This window comes from Eriocheir sinensis, chromosome 6 (genome assembly GCF_024679095.1).
Source record: "Eriocheir sinensis breed Jianghai 21 chromosome 6, ASM2467909v1, whole genome shotgun sequence".
Lineage (NCBI taxonomy): Eukaryota > Metazoa > Arthropoda > Malacostraca > Decapoda > Varunidae > Eriocheir > Eriocheir sinensis.
The window spans coordinates 17,542,493-17,562,544 of record NC_066514.1 but is presented as its reverse complement, the minus strand read 5'-3'; positions in this window follow the sequence as shown (position 1 = coordinate 17,562,544).

Below are 20,052 nucleotides of genomic sequence, written 5' to 3'. Positions count from 1 at the left end.
TAAAATTGCACATGATGAATCTGGAATCATAATTTGACCAAATTCCAATAAACATTGAGTTTGTTTGACTTGTTTAAATGTCCTTTATCAAAAAAAATAAAAAAGAAAAAAAGAAACGGATGAAATTTTTTTTTTAATTATCTTAAAATTTATTCGATTTGTGGAAACATGAATAAAACGCTTTTATGTTTCGATCCGGCTCATGCATAAAAGACTGCCCGCCAAATCAGGTGGGCGGCGGCGGCGGCGGCGGCGACGGTAGGGGATGCGACAGGATTGCTCGGGGCCCGGGGCCTGGGGCGGGGTGGGGCGGGGCGGGGCGGGGGCAGCACGGGGTAGTGGCGGTGACGAGTGAGGACCTGTGAGTGGAGCCAGACCTCTGATTTAAGCATGGTATACAACCACCCCAACCCCCGATAAAGGAACTAGAAAATTACTTATGCTTAGAATAGCTTCATGGAATGTAATACATTTCAATATGAAAAAATCAGTAAGTCAATACTTACTTTTTATGAACACGTGTTAAATGTTTGATGACATACGGGCATTATAAACTTGCTGTAAGCGAATCTCATCACGTGTTCATCATTCCTCGAATATTCAGTCTTGGAAAACTCCATACATATTTTTTCAAGAGTTTCTCTTACACCCAAGTGTGAAACATTGTAGGCAAAGTACATGGCATAAGCCCCGCACACATCGCTTCGCGTGCTTTGAAGTCGAAATGCATTTTTATACATACTGAGCCCTGGGTAATCAATATATTTGAAATGATCAGAGTATAATTTTGGATCGAGAGCATAACTATCTAGGAACACTGCCATGCCCGGTTCATAGTAGAGACAAATCCAGTGTCCCATTTCTCTTTTAGAATAACTTGGTAGCGTATTGACGATGCACACTATAGATTTTCTATATCGAGGTATAGAGTTTACCTTGTCTGCCAATAACATACCTAAAAACAAGGCCTGCTTTCCTATGTGCCCCCTCAATCCTCTTTCAATCTCCATATTGTTCATCGCACAGCCGCTTCAAGCGCGCACATCACACTGCAGCCGTCTTTCAGAATTAACTGTTATTATACCCACTGTTTCGCCAAACAGTATCAACAGACCGTTCTCGTTTTCTCCCTTGCTTAGATTCAAGCTAAGTCTAAGCCCCCCATTCATTTCAACGGCCAAATTATCATTTAAGTTTTCAGCACGCAAATCAAATGTGCAAATCATTGCCCCCTTGCCGAAAATATCCTTTCCAATTAAATGGTCTTTGTGAAAACCAAGTGCATCCAAAGTACAATGGTAGAGCTCAGCATGGTCATGAGGGAATTTACTAGGAATATTATACATGGTTCTACCATTAACACTTAAGCTTATTTGACTTATATCGCCATGGCTCAAATACAATGGATTTAGCGTATAGTCGCCAGAATGAGCTTCCATGCTCGTTATAATAAGCGAGAGTTTTTTTCCGGAATAACATTACCCCACGGTTGATCATACGTTCCTGAGGTTTGGTCTTTGGCTACCACATAGGTTTTCAAGAGGGTTTTGGTAAATGTCGATTTTAAAAGATTCCCTGTGGCGAGAGACGCGTTCAAAGCATGAAGTGCATTAGGATAAGGAAACAGTCGCGTATAAAGCAGCTTGGCTGAATCTATATGCAGACGAATGTTATCGCCAGTTGGAGAATTTAGCAGCCATGCATTACTAGATAGTTCCATTCGGAGTCTAACCGAAATACCATCGAGCAAGTAACTGTCTAAAGAACTTATATCCAGAAGAAGCGGGGTACAGAGTTGTATACCGTGAGTCTTAACCCGCTTCATCATGGTCTTGTGTTGCGCGCTGGCATTGTCAAAGTATTCTGCTGTTACTTTGGAAATAAAACCGTTCTCTGGGATGGTAATATTAGCAATGACTCCAATTGTATTCAATTTGTTGGGCGACAAATTATTCAGCATTTTAACGTATGACGTGTACCCATAAAGTACATTATTGTCAACAGCTACATCTCCCAAAAAACATTGCACTGATTTAAATAGGCTGTGCGCGGTATTATTTGCAAATTCAACATGTTGAGCGTCTTCGAGAGGAGTAGTATTGTCTGGCTTAGTTAAGCGTAAAGAGGTGTGCAGCACCAATTTCCCCAAATAAATAAAACTGCCAAGTGTTCCAGGAATGAGAAATTCTATATCTATCGGATAATTTCATATTGAATCCGAGGTTAGTAGGTAAAACATCAGCATCATAACGGGAGGCAATCGTTGTTTCCAATAATCTCATTTTGTTGGGGCGGGGAAACAATTCACTGACACCGGCGGCATATTGCCCCAGGGGAGAACGCGGGTTCCCGACACCAACCGCGCTGGTGATGCTCGCCATACTGCTCTTAGTTCAACAATGATTACAACTCGGTAAATATGTCCTTTTTATAACACCTTTTCCTCCCGACTCGCCTGACTTTCTTTTTCCCGCTTCCTCTAGTCAATTTCATTGCAGCTTGCTTTAAGGAATTAATTCCATGCTTTTTTATAGAGCTTCTCAAGTTGCTTCCCTGTGAAATATCATCTAGAACATTGTTTCCAAATGCTCGAGCTGAAGGCACAATGACATTTTTCACTAGGAAAGGGAAAGCTCTTTTAGCGAGTCCTACTAAAACCGAAAATAAACCCCCGCCTCTGTGATAGCTTGGTTCATAAGAAAGTGTGACTATATCATCAATACCACTCCCTCTGGATGGTATCTGTTTGCCATTCGAAAGCAGGGTATGATATTCTGCTACGGAAGGAGGGATGAATGTAACCCGCATGGTGGCGGCGAGGAGACTGTCTTTTCAAATGGACAACATTCCTATTAATACAGCAAAATGTACTCAAAGATTCAACGCGATCGGATATGAAGTAAACATGTAACAGGGTATCCTTCTTCGAAATGCATAGGACGACCTTTTTGATCTGTGAGTTTAATAGAAATCGAATCAATTACTTTGGATTTAAGGGACTTATATATAGTTGGATGCACGCCTTTTGTTAGACCTCCGGAGAGCGAAAAGGCATCAGGAGTATTTACATTTTTCCCTGCATACCTAGAGGGATTCACAAGGTCAGTGTAAATGAGAACACACTGTACGTCACCATTTCTCAACAGAGGGGCATGACCATGTAGCGGAACAAGAACGGGGTTTTGTTGTTCTTCATGTGTACCGAAGGAAGAAAACACAGCATAACCTAAATTGGGGACAAAACCGAGAACCTGGGCCAGTCGCGTATCAAAGGAAACCTTAATAAATACAACTTGTGGATGATAACCGTTGTAGCAGAACAAAGTTAAATGATCATTTGTTGAGCTAAATGCAAGAACCTCTCTAGAATACGCTAGTAAATGGTAGTTGTATCCATCGACCATCTCCTTTATCAATGTCGTTATTATACCGTTAACACACATCAGCAAATACCCAGTGTCATTATACAAGATACTAGCATTAATAGCCTCTGACAGTGTGCGTCTTTCAATAGCTTCTGAATCTGGCGTTGGTCTTATACCACATTCAAGATGTATACTACACTCTGGTTCACCCGGTTTAACAATGTAATACCGACGGGGAAGCAACACGTTCAGTAGACCGACTTCATATTCCACGTCCTTGTCTAATGTTAGAGTTTGTATACTATTAGTAAAGCTAGTGCTGGAATTGGAGTAAACTTCCCCATCCGCAATGCTGGTAACATATATATGATGTGACTCCATTTAGAGCAAGCAAGACACTAGCAAAAATATTATAATTATTTCATTATATAGAGGTAGACATGACGAGATGCCAGTTACATATTGTAGTTAAATCATACTAAACATCATTACATTGTTATTTATTGACATATTTTACATTTAGTGATGTACATAATTATTGGGAAATTGTCTGGAGTTATAGTTATTCAGGACCCACGTCGACTACAGCACCGTCCCGTTTTCTTTTCCATTCGTCAGCCACAGCGTCGTCCTCTGTATCCACCAGTTTCCTCTTCCTGTTTCGCTCGGGAGACACAGATAGAGTTAATTTTGTTTCAGGCTCATCGCACGTCCACCATCTGTCCAGGATGACGCACGATATATTATGCAGTTGGAGTTCAGCCGCAGCCTCTTGGAGATGCGGTTGGTAGTCAGCTTTCCACAACACGTAAAGAATTCCAGCGCTTGCAATATTGTAGGGGAAGACGACACTTGTAATGTTGCTTTTAATCACCCATTCTACCAGTTTTGTGATGGACTCTTTAAACCAGCGGAGACGGTTATCATAACTGTCTTCCTTTACCCCACGAATGAAATTTTGATATCTTGACGTCTGAAGATATCCTTGGTTTATAGGGTTATTTTCCAGTTCGCGGCCAGGAGCATATTGGGTTAGGATACACGCCACATAAGGAAGATTTTCACTCGGAGGATAGCGAATATGCAGACTACCGGGAATACCACGATCTTCCCAGCGACACCTGTTCAGTTGATAGATCGGGCTTCTTTCGCGGTAGAGATTACTGTGCGGGTATAATCCATGTAGGCGTCCAGTAAACCCCCTCTTTTCGTAGCAGGAACTGCAGTTAAGGGAAGAAACGACGATGGTCTTGTTGTTGCGGTAGATGTCATCGCCAGGAGAACCGTCTTTGTAGTTGAACACGTAGGCGTCCGACATGGTGTCCTCTGGTATACTGGTGAGTCATGAATAGTACCGCTTCAGCTGATGGCGAGGGACGAGTAGCGAACCATCGTCCCATCTGCTCTCTCTTATAAGCCCGCTCGGGGCACCACCGTGTCCGAGCGTGTTCGTCCTCGCCTCCGGCATTTCTCTCTACATGACGTCGCCGCTCCCTCTGTATAAGTCGCGCGTCCAACGCGGTTCAGTATCTACAACGTCCATGATTTTGTTTCTTTCTTGAATCACAATGTAGGACTGCACTAGCACATTGGAAAAGCGGATTTAATATGGAACCCATCTGTAAGTTGCCAACGATGGTTGTTTGGTGAAACCAGATCCCTGAATCTTTTGCCGCACGCGCGTATTTTTTATTTCGCTAGGTAATACGCCCGTGGCGTCAATGATGTGTTTTATATCAGCAATGTCAGCAATCGTTGGTTTTTGACTTGCATTAGAGAGTAAATTCAACATGTACAGGATATTGGAGGATCGAACAGAAGACAATAGGTTGCCTCGGCTATCCCATTTTGCGATGGGATTGTCTTTTATTCGTTCTAGCATCATATTGACGTATGGCACGTCGATACTTTTAACATACAGAGGTATTAAATTACTTATTTCAGGATTGGAGGAAATCTTGTTCTCCCTAATCCCTGTGACTCTAAGTTGCACGGGTGGTAGTTTTGTGGTTTTGTATACACCAGATCGCGATATTTTTTTTTTTGTAAGTTTTCTTTCTTACAGAGCGAGATGACGGGTTCAGTCTTGTAGAAGTGCTTGGTCTAGCACCATGGGACGACACGACAGGACCGCTGCTGCTTGCTGACACATGTTCAGAGACCGGCATGTGATCGGGATGGGTCGACTGCGGATTGAAGCACGATTGACCGTTGGCCCCCGGACTCGTGGAGTTGGCGCATTTAGGCTTAATACCCGTTAAAACACGCTCAGCGGTAGACTCGGGAACAAGATAATACGTGCGCATTATCCAAATAATTTCCCGATCAAGGAAGCGGCAATAGGTAATATAGCAGCAAATATATTACCACCCCGTCTCGATGTCAATATAAGTCTTTTCTTATGGAGAGGAGTTTTCTTTCTAGCTATGGTACGTATGTCTTCCCGATAGTTACGTAATTTCTTGATAACTTTGCTATTGAGGGTGAGGTGCTTCTTTAACAAATTGGAAAATATTTCAGATATACAGTTCAATTGTTCTCGAGCTGCTTGCTTAATAGCACGGTTTCTATCTTTTACTTTTAATTTCTTCAAAAGTAAGACAAAATTTTTGTGTGCACTAAGGAGTGGTGTCTTTTTACGCATTTTCTACAATATCATTAGCGTCAATCCAGCTGTTGAATGAAGTAGGGTATCCCAACCACGATACAAAATACTGCTTTTTTCCTTTATTTTTTCGTGAACGCAGTATTTTAATATCGTATGTCTCAGGCAGAGCGCTTAAGACGAGCTCTGGCGCGTAGAATATCCTCTGTATTGGTTCTCCAGACAAATCTTTTAAGAGATAAGTTTTGGGCGATTCTTGTGTTTAATTGATTTTATGCGAAAGAGCTCGTGAGTATTTTGCTGCGTGTATCCTTTATGGAATACAGAGGAACGAGCACTTCCAACAAGGCGAACTATTTCCCTAACTGCCAGTCGAGAACTGGTGGAAGACGCTGGTTGCTTCGGGTTTTTATACATTGCGTGGAATTGCCGTTTGATTGCAGATGGGTCTTTTAAGTTATGAATATCAATGGGAGTTTGTTTGTTCTTCAGTCCAGAACGGGGCGAGCGGTTGTAGGCGTTGACCATGTTTTGCAGCTCATCAATATATCTTGAAGAATTTTGAGACGTTATGAACTTGTAGATGCGTGCTTTAAGTGTACGAATGGCCCGCTCTGCCAAGGATGCTTTGATCTCACTTGATTACACATTGTAAAGCTTAATGCCCCGGGAACATAAATACTTTCTTACTTTTCGATTCCAGAATTCTGTGCCCAAGTCGGTGTTTAATCTTCGTAAGCCTTCAGAATCTTTATTTTCCACCATTTGTTTAAAGGCCACGAGCATAGTATTTGCGTCTTTATTCCGACACGGGACAACATGCATATATCTAGAAAACACGTCTATGCATACTAACAAGTAGCCTATGTTATTATTTTCCTTTCTTATATGTCTCACGTCTGCTAAATCGGCAGCCATGATTACTTTGGGTTTTGAGGATATTATCTTTTGCCGGGGAAATTTTTTAGTTTGTAGCTTATGCAATGTATTTGTTTTATTGCTTCTCAAAAAGTTGAATACGTCATCACGTGTTATTGCCGGATTTATACTTTTTGCTTTCTCCCATAATTTCGCCTGAGAGCTTAAACCATAGGGTTCGTTATGTTGGGAGTAAAGAGCGTGTAAGAGTTCCTTCTTCCTGGAGTTCACCATTGGAAGACGCGTTCACCTGGGGGTTCTCCGACAATGTTTGAGCGAAACTGTAGGGACTCAGGAGTATTTATACCCAAATCAACAAGAAGATATCCATAAGGACGTGAATATACAGCTTATTTATATATATCTACAAACTGGTTTGCCTTCTCTTTCCCGAATATTTGTCTGCCCAGAGTGTGAATTTGAGATAAATCGCGCTGTCTTAACAAGAGGAAATGAGAACAGTTCAGGCTAATATTCCTTGCATGCTTTCCACCCATATATAGATTTTGAGAGATAAATATGCATGAAATATTGTTGTGCTGTCCGCGAGTAAAAGCATCAACCACAATTTTGTTCCTAACAGCATCAATGAAAATATCGTCAAGTACATACAATGTCCCTCTCTGATCAAACGTATCCTCGTTGGCAATTGGATCAATTATTTCAGACGACACTATAACTTTAGGTCCTATTTCTTTATTTCTTTGAAGAGGATGAGACGTTAAGCCACATATGACAATTTTTTTTTAACTTTTCATGATACTTCAGAATAAGCAGCTGTACAAGTTCCGATTTTCCAGAGTTGCTATATCCTGCAACTATTATGCGCGCAGGATATTGGAAAATATCGAGAAGGTTCTCTGAATATGTCTCACCCATAGCGGAAACTCTATTAATGATGGTAATTATTAAAGTCTAATGCTTATATAGCACAGAATATGTGTGTGTGTGTGTGTGTGTGTGTGTGTGTGTGTGTGTGTGTGTGTATACAACAAGAACAACAACAATAGCAACTACCCTCGCTTCGTGCATGCCCCCCACTTCCGTCACCTCCCCGCTGACCGCCCTCTGACCGTCTTACCCCCACTCCCGTCACCCCCCCGCTGACCACCCTTTCTTCCGTCACCTCCCCCTGCTGGCCGACTCCCCCCCGCTCCCGTCACCCCCCCGCTTCCGTACGCTAGCCCGAGAGGGGGGGGGGGGTAGGCATGTGAAAAAGTGAGTTTTTTTTTTGGGGGGGGGGGCTTTTGGGGGGGGGGGGGGGGCTGGGGGTAGGGCATGTGAAAAGGTGAAAGACTTGGGGGTTAGGGGTCCAGATACCCCCTCTTCCGTAGCCCCCTGCTGCCCCCCAACCCCACTTCCAGTCCCCCTGCTGAGGTTACCCCCACTTCCGTACATTTGTTACTACTCCCGGGACATGAGGTAACCATGTGTTAGACGCGTATGACCCGTCCGAAGACGGGTCAAGGCTGTCTGCGAGCGACGGTCACGGACACTTTCGTATGACCAAGAACGAGACACAGTCCTGGTAATCTCTCCCATTTTGGAAGTCGCACCCCGAGCATTCCACCTCTCCTGCCAACTGGCAAGAATTGCCTTGCGAATCTCGGGAAACATATCTGTACATGGGACCGCACTTGGAGGGGCAGCTCTAGCTGCTGCCTCCCTTGCAAGTCCATCAGCTCGTTCGTTCCCGTGTACGCCAACGTGTCCTGGAACCCAACAAAACCCAACGCGATATCCCCTGTTGCTGAGCAAATACAGCCACTCGAGAGCAGATAAAACTAGGGGATTAACAGAGGGAGTAAAGGAGCCCAGCGCAGAAAGAGCGCTACGAGAATCACTAAAAATCATAAAAGAGTCCACAGGAAGCGTAAAAATAATCTGTAAAGAGGGGACTATTGCAGACAGCTCTGCAGTAAATACAGAAGCAACAGAAGAAAGACTACCTCCCCGACAGAAGGAGGGGAACACAACACCAAAGCCAACTCCAGCATCCAATTTAGAGCCATCAGTAAAGACAGGGATGGAGTCCGAGTGTTCAGTGAAATGCTAAAAAAATAAGGCTCGTGACGCATATGGCGGTAACTCCCTCTTACTATCTATAGTGAGAGAACACACTGATACACCGGGAAACTGCCAATATCCAACCCTAGGTACTCGATAAGGGCAGACAGGAATGGGAGGGAAAGACAACGGTCTCATGGCAGACGCTACCCGACACCCAAAAGGTTTAGGGAGACAAGGTCGCTCATCATATGCAGGCGAATGGGAATCTCGCAAAATTGACACACAAGGAACAGATTCTGGAAGGCGTTGGACGCGGAACCAGCAACGGAATAGAGAGGACTGGCGTCTCAAATCCAGAGGCAGGACGCCAGCATCCACGAGGAGGCTAGGTATCGGTGAAGACCGGAATGCACCAGTAGCCAAGCGGACCTCGACACGATGTACTGAGTCCAACACGCGTAGGTGAGCCTCCTTGGCGGAGGAGTAAACCTCGCAGCCATATTCCAACTTGGAAGGATGAGTGTTCTGTGGAGGAGGAGTAGCGTGTCCCTGTCTGCACCCCAAGAGGTATGAGCTAAAACACGAAGGAGAGACAGGGCTTTCTGACAAGCCGCCTTAACGTAACGTAAATGAGGCACCCAGGTTAGGCGGCTATCTAATAAAAGACCGAGGTAACGAGTCGTCTCTACACATGACAGTCGCCTATTACCAAGATATAAGTCAGGGTCCGGATGAACGCCTCGAAGACGACAGAAATGCATAGCTACTGTCTTTGAGGACGAAAATCGAAAGCCGCGCGTATTTGCCCAATTGGCGACTCTATTAATAGTCAATTGCAGTTTTCGTTCAATCAACGACATCTTTGCCGCAGAAAACGAAATGGATAAATCGTCTACATAATTTATAAGGAGCTATGAACTCCATCAGGCAGGACACCAACGACTCCATTAATAACCACAGCAAATAGCGTAACACTGAGAATACTTCCCTGTGGTACACCATCCTCATGTGGACAAACCTCGGAAAGAGTACTCCCCACTCTTACCCGTAAAAGACGATGAAATAAAAACTCTTGAATAAAAACAGGGAGACGGCCACGAAGACCAAACTCAAACAGGTTAAGTAAAATTCCATGACACCAAGCGGTGTCATAGGCCTTCTCCAGATCAAAAAACATGGTCACCTGGTGGTGATTATTGGCAAACGCCTCACAAACTGAGGACTTCAAGGATAAAAGAGCATCCGAAGTGGACCGCACCTTTCGGGAAACCATATTGCACCGGGGTCAATAAATTCCGGCTCTCCAAGTACCACATAAGCCTGACATTCACCATTTTCTCCATCACTTTACAAATGCAGGATGTTAAAGAAATAGGAAGATAGTTAGTTGCTTGGAGATGATCTTTCCCAGGCTTCAGAATGGGGAGAATTACAGCCACACTCCACAGAGATGGAAAATCACCGGTACGCCAAATGGAATTGTAAAGATCCAATAAAAATGTAAAACCACAGTCAGACATGTGGCGTAAGAAAGCATAAGGGATGTCGTCTGGACCTGGCGAGGAATCATGACACTGGGATAAAGCCGTCTTCAACTCGGAGAGAGAAAATGGTATATTATAAGATTCCCCTCCGGCTTCTCTTGCACAGTAGTAGTGCAAGCGGCATCCCACCAGGGAACAGGCCGTTTAGGGAACTGGCCAGACGTCCTGGGGACGGATTGAAGGGCTGCAGAATGTAGGGCATCAGTGAAATAGGATGCAGCCTCGTCACTACTGGTAATGGAGGCCTACCAGTGGTGACGTATGTGCCTGCCCGACTACCATCAAGGGCATGGCTGAGCCTCCCCACGTGTTTGCTGTGCGTGGCGTCCCGTGTTGCTTGGAGACGGGAGTCCTGGGGTCTGAGCGATGCCGCACGCTGCGCCCTGCGGCTAGCAACACGTCCCTTTGGTCCCTTATTCCGGCTAGACGGGCGGCTTGATCTCGGCCCGGTCAAGTCAATCGGCTGGTCACCCGTTGGCTAGGGTCAAGCGAGTACTGCCTGGTGGGCACCACAATGGTCTTGCGGCTGCCACAAAACACCAGACAGTGTCCGCGTATACTTCCCCCACTACCCCTGGGGTGCTGGGTGCGTTATGGCCCCAGCGTTAAGCCTCCCTTCATTGGGCTCAGAGTAGGGGTGGGGGGGTGGGGAAGCGAAGATTTGCCAGATACTCATGGCTTCCTCCTCCAACATATCTCGGCCTGCCTCTCTCCCTGACGTCCGCACTCTCTCGGCCTCCCCTCGACCAACGCTTATTGCCACTCTGAAGCCATTCCAGGCTCAGAATGGCACTAAGAGGGATTATGTCCCTCTCCTCGTCTTCCCGTCCTGTGGGCCCTCGTGTAAAGGGTCGCAAGCAGGAGCGAAAACCAGCCTGGCCCGCAAACGTTTTCCAAAGAAGTCCTGCCTGGTATGTTTGAGTCAGTTTCGTATGATAAGTACATGACTGTCAAGTCCGTCAACGGCACGTCTGTCATGGATCTTGACGTTTTTGAGGTTCACCGTGCTATCGTCAAGGCTTGTGGCCGCAAGCCTAAGGTAACACCACAGCGAGATGGCAGCCTCCTTGTGGAGGTTGAATCCCAGGAGGAAGCTTCTCGTCTTGGTGCCCTGACCGGTGTGCCGGGTGCAGAGGTGTCCTGTGCACCACATACTACCCTTAACCAGTCGAAAGGGGTAGTTTTCTGCAGGGACCTCCTCCGCTACAGCGAGGAGAGACTCCTACAAGAGTTTAGAGAAGAGGGTGTTATAGCAGTCCACCGCTTTCAGAAGAAGGTCGACGGTGTCTTGACACCAACGCCGTCTCTTCTTCTGACTTTCAATAGTCTTGTCCTGCCAAATACTCTGGATACTGCCTGGTACGCTCTGCCAGTCAAGGCGTACATTCCAAATCCTCGTCGTTGCTTTCACTGCCAGAACTTCGGCCATGTGGCACGTTCCTGTCGACGCCTCCAAAACGACCTTCCAGCAGTTTGTGTGAACTGTGGCGGCACAGGTCACTCTGCTGATTGTCCTAGTCCTGCCAAGTGCTACCACTGCCAAGTGCTACCAGGCTTCATCACAGGACTGTGACCGCTATAAGTTTGAGAAGGAGGTGCTTCTTATTCGTACTCAGGAAAGAGTATCTTTTCCTGAGGCCAAAAAGCGGGCACTGACAAGACTAGTCAGGCCAAGTGTGACCTACGCGTCCATCGCTAGTCACATCTTGAGCAGGCCAACACCCCCTGCGCTCACTCGCCCTCAGACACCTTCCCCGCCAGTCCAGCCTGTCCAAACAGTCGAACCTGTCCAAACAGTCCAGCCTGTCCAAACAGCCCAACTAGTGGTTCCTATGGAGGCTTCTGATATCAAGCAGAAGCGCTCCCGCAGTGAGGACTCTCTTGAGAGGGGTCCTCCTGCAAAAATCCAGCCTCCCGAGCTCTCTCGTGAGCTCGTGGCGGCTGACGTGGTGGCGGTTCCTGCCGTCACCACTTGCCCACAGACTCAGGTCGGCCAGCGGCCTGTGCCCTGTGGCGATGGTGTGGCGGGTGGTGGGCGGCCGGCGCCTGTGCACTCGCCCTCCCGGCAGCGTGCTGCTGTGGAAAAAAGACCAATCGGCTCTACTGTGGGGAGAACTGGGGCTCATCCTGAGCCCCTCCCTACCCGCGGTGGGCCGACGCCGACTGTGGTTGCGCGTCAGAAAGTCCCCGTGACTTGCCCCCTTGCCACCACAAGTGCCGCAGGTGCTGGGAGGACCCCCTCGAGAGGTCTTCAGAAGCACCCTCGAAAATGAGTCATCTTCACCATACTCCAGTGGAATTGCAGAGGTCTCAGAGCCAACTGGGAGGAGCTACAACTCCTTCTGAGGAGTCTCCAGCCCTCAGTGGTATGCCTGCAGGAGACGATGGTGGGCTCTTCCACTCCTCGTCCTCCTGCGGGCTACCAGGCTTTTTATTCCCCCCATGATCCTGCCCAGGGGTGTCATGGGGGATCTGCTATTTTTATATCTTCTTCTATCCCATTTAATGTTCTTCCTCTTAACTCTCCTTTAGAGATGATTGCTGGCCAACTTCACCTTCAGAAGACTTATACCTTCTCTTCTATTTATCTTCCTCCTAACACGCCTGTTGTTAGGGAGGATTTTACGGCTCTTCTTCGTCTTCTTCCTCCTCCTTTCCTACTACTGGGCGATTTTAACGGACGCCACCATCTCTGGGGTGACACTGTCACCAATAGCAGGGGTGTCATGTTGGCTGCAGCTTTTGCCGATCTGGATCTCTGCCTTTTCAACAGTGGTGAAGCGACTCATTACCACGGGGCCAATGGCTCATTCTCCGTGCTCGACTTGTCTGTCTGTTCCCCTGACGTCTACCTCGACTTCTCCTGGCGGGTCACTGAGGACCTGTGCGGGAGTGACCATTACCCCATAGTACTGAAGACCCCCGAGGTAATGCCATCTGCGCGTGTCCCTCGCTGGCGAATGGATAGGGCAGACTGGACTACATTCCGCCTTCTTGCTCAAGTGGATCACTGCCTTGAGGATTTCGGTGGGATAGACGAAGCAGTCGCTTATTTCACCGCCCTCATACGATGGTCCGCTGAACACTCCATTCCTCAGACTTCTGGGACTGTCCACCGCAGACCAGTACCTTGGTGGTCTGAGGAATGTAGGCAAGCCGTTGTGGAACGTCGTCGGGCTTTTGGGCGCTACAAACGTCACAAAACTGACTTTTACAGGGCGGCCTATAAACAGGCCAGGGCTCGAGCACGGAGAACTTTGAAGGAGGCACGCCGTGCATCTTTTCGCTCCTTTCTAAGCTCCCTGACATGCCAAACACCTATGTCAAAAATATGGAAGCGTGTGCGAAGGATATCGGGGAAGTATACTCCTACTCCTCCACCGGTGCTAAACATCAATGGCACCGTCGTGGCGGAGGGTGTTGCTGTAGCCAACACCATTGGCGAGTCCTTTGCCCACGTCTCCAGACGTGCCTCGCGTTCTCCAGCTGTACAGCATGAGCTTGCCTCCCAGGAGCGACATGCGCTAGACTTTTCGTCGTTTGGGGTGGAAACGTACAATGTGCCGTTCACTCTGCTGGATGTACTCACTGCTCTGTCCACCTGCAATGACACATCCCCGGGACCTGATGGTATCCCTTATGCCATGCTACGGCACCTCCCAGACGACTCTCTCTCCTTTCTACTTAACATCTACAATGCCATGTGGAGGAATGGCTTCATTCCTCCATCATGGAAGGCTTCTAATTATTCCAATCCTAAGCCAGGAAGGATCCTGCTAACCCGCTACACTACCGCCCTATCGCACTGACATCTTGCCTTATAAAGGTATTTGAAAAGATGGTTAATGTCCGTCTCGTCTGGTTCCTCGAAAAGCACACTCATCTTTCTCCAGTACAATATGGCTTTCGTCGAGCTCGCTCCACCACTGATGCTCTTGTGCAACTGGAGTCTACCATCTGCCGTGCTTTTGCGCAGAAGCGTCACGTGGTGAGCGTGTTTTTCGATCTCGAGAAGGCATACGACACAACATGGAGGTATGGCATCCTCCATGTCCTTCATTCTATAGGGTTGAGAGGGCACCTTCCTCTGTTCCTCCAGTCCTTTCTCAGAGATCGCACCTTCAGAGTCAGGGTTGGCACTGCTCTTTCGCGCATCTTTGTGCAGGAAGAAGGTGTCCCACAGGGCAGTGTCCTTAGTGTCACCTTATTTGGCCTGGCCATCAATGGCATCGCTTACAACTTACCACCAGATATCCACTGTTCACTATACGTGGACGACCTTTCCATCTCCTATGCTTCACCCCGTCTTGATGTTGCTGAGCGTCACATCCAGCTGGCACTCAATCGGGTCACAAGGTGGGCTGACTCACACGGGTTTCACTTCTCTCCCGCAAAAACGTTGACCATGCACTTTTCGCGGGTGAGGGGCGCCTTCCGTGAGCCTGACCTCTACCTTTATGGCAACAGACTTCCTGTCGTCGAGCAAACACGCTTTTTAGGAGTTATTTTTGACAGTCGTCTCACATGGGTCCCTCACCTGAAAGACTTAAAGGCTGCGTGTTCTAAGCGCCTCTCCCTCTTGCGGGTACTGTCCAGTCTCTCCTGGGGTGCAGACCGTACTATCCTTCTTAGATTATACCAATCTTTGGTGCAGTCTAAGTTGGACTACGGTTGCGAGGTGTACTCTTCTGCCACTCTAGCTCGACTCAAAACGCTGGACTCCATCCACCATGCTGGAGTCAGGCTGGCGACAGGAGCCTTTCGAACTTGCCCCATTCCAAGCCTCCTTGTGGATGCTGGCATGTTACCGCTGGACCTACATCGGCAGTCCATTCTCTGCAGGCTGTGGTTTAGGGCCCACGCAAATCCTGGTTGCCCCACACACACCATTCTGTCAGACACCTCACTCGACAACCTTTATTCTGCCTCCCAACGATGTCTTAAGCCTCTTGGGTTTAGGGTGAGGACACTCATTCAGGAATTGTCCTTGCCTCAACCTTCCATAGCGGTGCCGGAGCTACTCTCTGTTCCACCCTGGGAGTTCTCGGAGGTACACTGTTGTCGGTCCCTCTCAGTGCCTAAAGCATCATTGCCGGACTCTGCCATAAAGTCCATGTTTTTACCTCATTCTTTTGAGCATGAGGGTAGCATACCAGTTTTTACTGACGGCTCCAAGTCTGACGCTGGCGTCGGGTATGGAGCCGTCTTTACTGATTTTACCCGGTGTGGCACCCTACCTGCTTTTAGTTCCATTTTTACGGCAGAGCTTTCTGCCATTATCCTTGCTCTCCGTACTATCTATCCTCTCCAGGTGGGGAGATATGTGATTTTTTCTGACTCCCGTGCTGCCCTCTCGTCAGTCGAGAACCGGTTTTCCTTCCATCCTTTGGTGCTCCAAATATTTATCTGGCTGCTACTGTGCCGCAGACGTGGTCACACGATTTCCTTATGCTGGGTCCCTGCACACGTCTCTGGAAGGGAACGAGAGGGCGGACGAGATAGCCAAGGCCGCTGCTCGTCGTCCTGTCCCCCCTTGCTCTGTTCCTTATCGCGACCTGTTTCCTTCCATCACAGCTGCTGCACAGTCTGTATGGCAAGCTCGATGGGAGGAAATAAGAGCCACTGCAAAGATGGGGGAGATTGCTGCCAGGGTTGTCCGCCCATGGCCGCTCCTTCGTATGAGGGAGCGACGCCATGAGACGGTACTGACCCGCCTTAGGACGGGTCACACACACTTGACACACAGCTACCTTATGTCCCGGGACGCTCAGCCTTATTGTGATGACTGCTTGGTCCCCTTGACTGTACGTCACTTGATGGTCGAATGTCCAAGTCTGAGGGACCTGCGAGAGCAATACCTCCCTCGCTGCCGGGGAGATGATGGAACCTTCCGCCTCTCCCTCATCCTGGGGGAGATGTGCCTTACCCCGGGACATGAGGTGCTGAAGTTTGTGGAGGAGGCTGGCCTCCTCCACAAACTTTAAATTAGTAGTAATATTCGGCGCCATATGACCACGTTGTTGCGGCGCCATGCTCTCAATTATTTAAATACTCACTCACCCCCCTCCGGCTTCTCTTGCACAGCAGTAGTGCAAGCAGCATCCCACCAGGGAACAGGACGTTTAGGGAACTGGCCAGACGTCCTGGGGACGGATTGAAGGGCTGCAGAATGTAGGGCATCAGTGAAATAGGATGCAGCCTCGTCAGAAGTTCCAAAGTCAGCCAACGGACGAAGAGAGGAGGTAAATTCCGTAAATCGCTGCCGGTCTGCTTTATCTAGACGCCAGCGAGAAAGGCGTGAATGTGGTACAGAATCAATGTGTTCTAATAAAATTGGAAAGTGGTCACTGCCATACAAGTTTGGTAAGACCCGCCAACGAAAATCAGGAAGAGAATTAGAAGTGCAAAGTAAAAGATTTATTGAGGTAAAAGTACCAGTCTGGCTATAAAAATGTGTAACCTCCCCAGAGTTGAAATTGTCTAATCCCTGATCCTCAATAAAAGAAGCAATTAAAAGTCCGCGTGGGTTGGTAGCACCATCATCCCACAACGGATGGCGACCGTTAAAATTCCCTAATAAAAGTAAAGGCGAAGAAAATTCATGCACCAGGTCGTCAAGATCGTGTCTGTCAACGGAAACACCAGGAGGGAGATAAAGGTTACATAATGTATACAATTTGCTCAAATAAACCTTAACAGCAACATACTGCAACGTTGAGTGAAGCTGTAATGGGACAGAAGGGATATCACAGCGAACGAATATGGCGGTGCCACCATGGTGGCCCTGTCCAGGATTAGGGGTACTGTAAACGGCACGATACCCAGGAGGACTAGAGTGAGTGTAGTCTCCGAGCATTGTCTCCTGTAAACAAAGGCAAGCAGGAGAAAACCGAGATATCAGTGCTCGGAGTTCCTCCCACGAGGCTCGTAGGCCTCTACAATTCCACTGGGGGAGTAAGAAGATGTCTATTTTCAAGTGCGCTCCAGGCGAGCCCCTGAAAGAAACTGCCTTTTACCCACCTGATTCGGCACGGTAATACGACGAGAAGAGGAGACTGGGACCCGAGAGGAGCCTGGTTGAGGGACCTCGAGCTTTCTTCCAACGAAGGAACCTGTGCCCCCTCCGGACGCCGCACTACTAGAGCCAGACCGCACACCACTCCCCGAAGCTATATGCTCGCGGGGAGGATTCCCAACACTATCTCCAAGGGATTCCTCAGTTTCCATATCCCGATCAGGAAAACCACTAGAAGCAAAAGGAACTGGAACAGAGGGGGTCTCAGGAGGCTCAATATGAGCCTCCGCATCTTCCTCCATAGGCCTATCCTAAGAGACCCCAGAATCATGTATACCTACAGTAATCTTAGTTGGCGGAACAGATTCAACTGAATCTGTAGAACCGCGATGTCGCTTGTTCATACCTCTGGCGGACTTCGGCGAAGCAATGTGAGGTGCATGTACATCAACATGCATCACCTGGGACGAGGCCGGAGAAGCCCCATCAGAACCTGGAGGTGACTCGACAGAGTCACAGGACAAAAGGGAAAATCTATTATGGGACGTAATAACAGTAGCTTCAAAGGGCCGGGAGGAAACCGTAGAGGACACCTGAGCAGCGGGCTGGGCAGAAGAGCGAGTGCCTAGCGATGAGATGTACATCTTTGCTCCAGTACCTGCCTTCTGGCGGTAGAGGAGTTCACGGCGCGCACTACCAAGGCTGATAAACCGACTATTTGCAAGTTGCAAAATATCCTGTTCCAGGCGATATCGTGGGCACTGTCTGGAAGACAACCGGTGAGCATCCTGGCAATAGAAGCAATAAGCATCTGACTCACATTCCACCGTGGAGTGTGCGGTTAATGCAGAACAATTACCACACCGAGAAGGCTCAGTGCAGTATTTCTTACCATGACCATACCCGTAACATGAAAAACACTGTAGAGGGCGGTCAACAAAAGGCTTTACCCGAAGATGGAGGGGGGCAATACTGACACGGTCAGGGAGGGTAGAACCAAAACAGGTGAGAAGTATCATGTTAGCTGAACCCTTCATCTTGGACACCTTATGAACATAACAAGGGCACATCCCAAGTATTTCCTCCTCAGAGAACTCATAGAGGTCATGATTATATATACTGCCTTTACTATAATTGAAGGTATGGTGTGCTTTGATCGTTTCAAACATGTTGTCAGCAGGGCATGGTAGATGTTGCAGCATTTTAGCTTGAGTAATATCTTTAGCCCTGACTAACACTCCCTTCCCATACTTTTTCATATTCCCCTCAGGGATCGTACCAATTTCTTTGGCGAGGTACCTAGCAGCATAAATGAAGTTGCCACGCCCATTCTTATAGTATGCATCAAACCAACGAGGGGGAGGGACCTGGCTGTCCCTGGGAGTTGGCTCTAACAAAGCGTCTTCAAGGAGATTCGGGACATAGTCCATGTCACTGTCCGAAATATTGGAAGAGCGAAGAAGTTTCGCTTGAAATCCAGCACCTGCGATAGGCAGAGTCGCAACAGCATCACACCCCGACTGGGCTTCAGCGCTGGAGGCAAAGGTCACATAGCATTTATTTGACTTGGTCTCCATCATAAATGAGACGGGTACGAAGGACTGTGCCAAATGGCTTGAATAAGGAGTGCAAGGCACGGTAGGAAAACGATGGATCGATATTCACCATCTGAAGTGCGTCCAGCTTGGAGGAAGGGTGCACATCAGAGTTACCCCCGGAATGGGAGGCAGCCTTGTCAGACACACGTGAACTTTTGTGTCGCACGGATTTGTCTTGGTCAGCCCCTCTAGGAGGTAGGGACTTTCCAGCGGCACCACCAGGAGCCGTGAAAGGCTCCAAGGTGGCGACGAGAGAGGACCGTGTAGGGGTAATCGGGGACAGGCGGACGTCAGGGAGAGAGGCAGGCCGAGGCAAGGGAAACTTACCCATACACAGGGGAGGTGTTTCACTCCCCCACACCCCCACCGACCACGGAGCCCAACAAGGGGAGGCTGAATGTTGGGGCCACACCGCACCCAACAGCCCCAGGGGTAATGGGGAAGTATACGCATCCACTGCCAGGTGTTTAACGGCGGCCGCGGGACCGTTGCGACCGCCCACCCGGCAGTGACCACTTGACCCTGGCCATCGCATGACCAGCCGATTGATTCAGTGGGGTCACACTGAACCGCCCGTCTTACCCCAACCCTCCCACCAAAGGAGCGTGTTGCCCACCGAGGGGAACTACACCCTGCCCCGCGGTGGACTCAACCCCCAGATGAAAGGGCACGGGGAGTATACGGGACGCCCCGCACGGCAAACACGTGGGGAGACAGTAGCCCTGCCCTGGGTGGTAAAAGGGCAGGGCGGGCGAAGGCAACCTCACCAGTTGGCAGGAGGAGGAGGAGGAGGAGTTTTCTTGGTAGTCGAGATATTAAAAGGAAGGCGTTAAAGATATGAATGTCGGGAGTTATGTATATCTTGAGGAAGAAGAAGGAGAAGAAATGAAAATAGGGAAAATAAGAAAATAGTAAAATACGAAAATGAGGGAAAATATAAAATTATGAAAATAGAAGAAAAGAAAATAAGAAATAAAAAAAATACCCCAAAAAAACA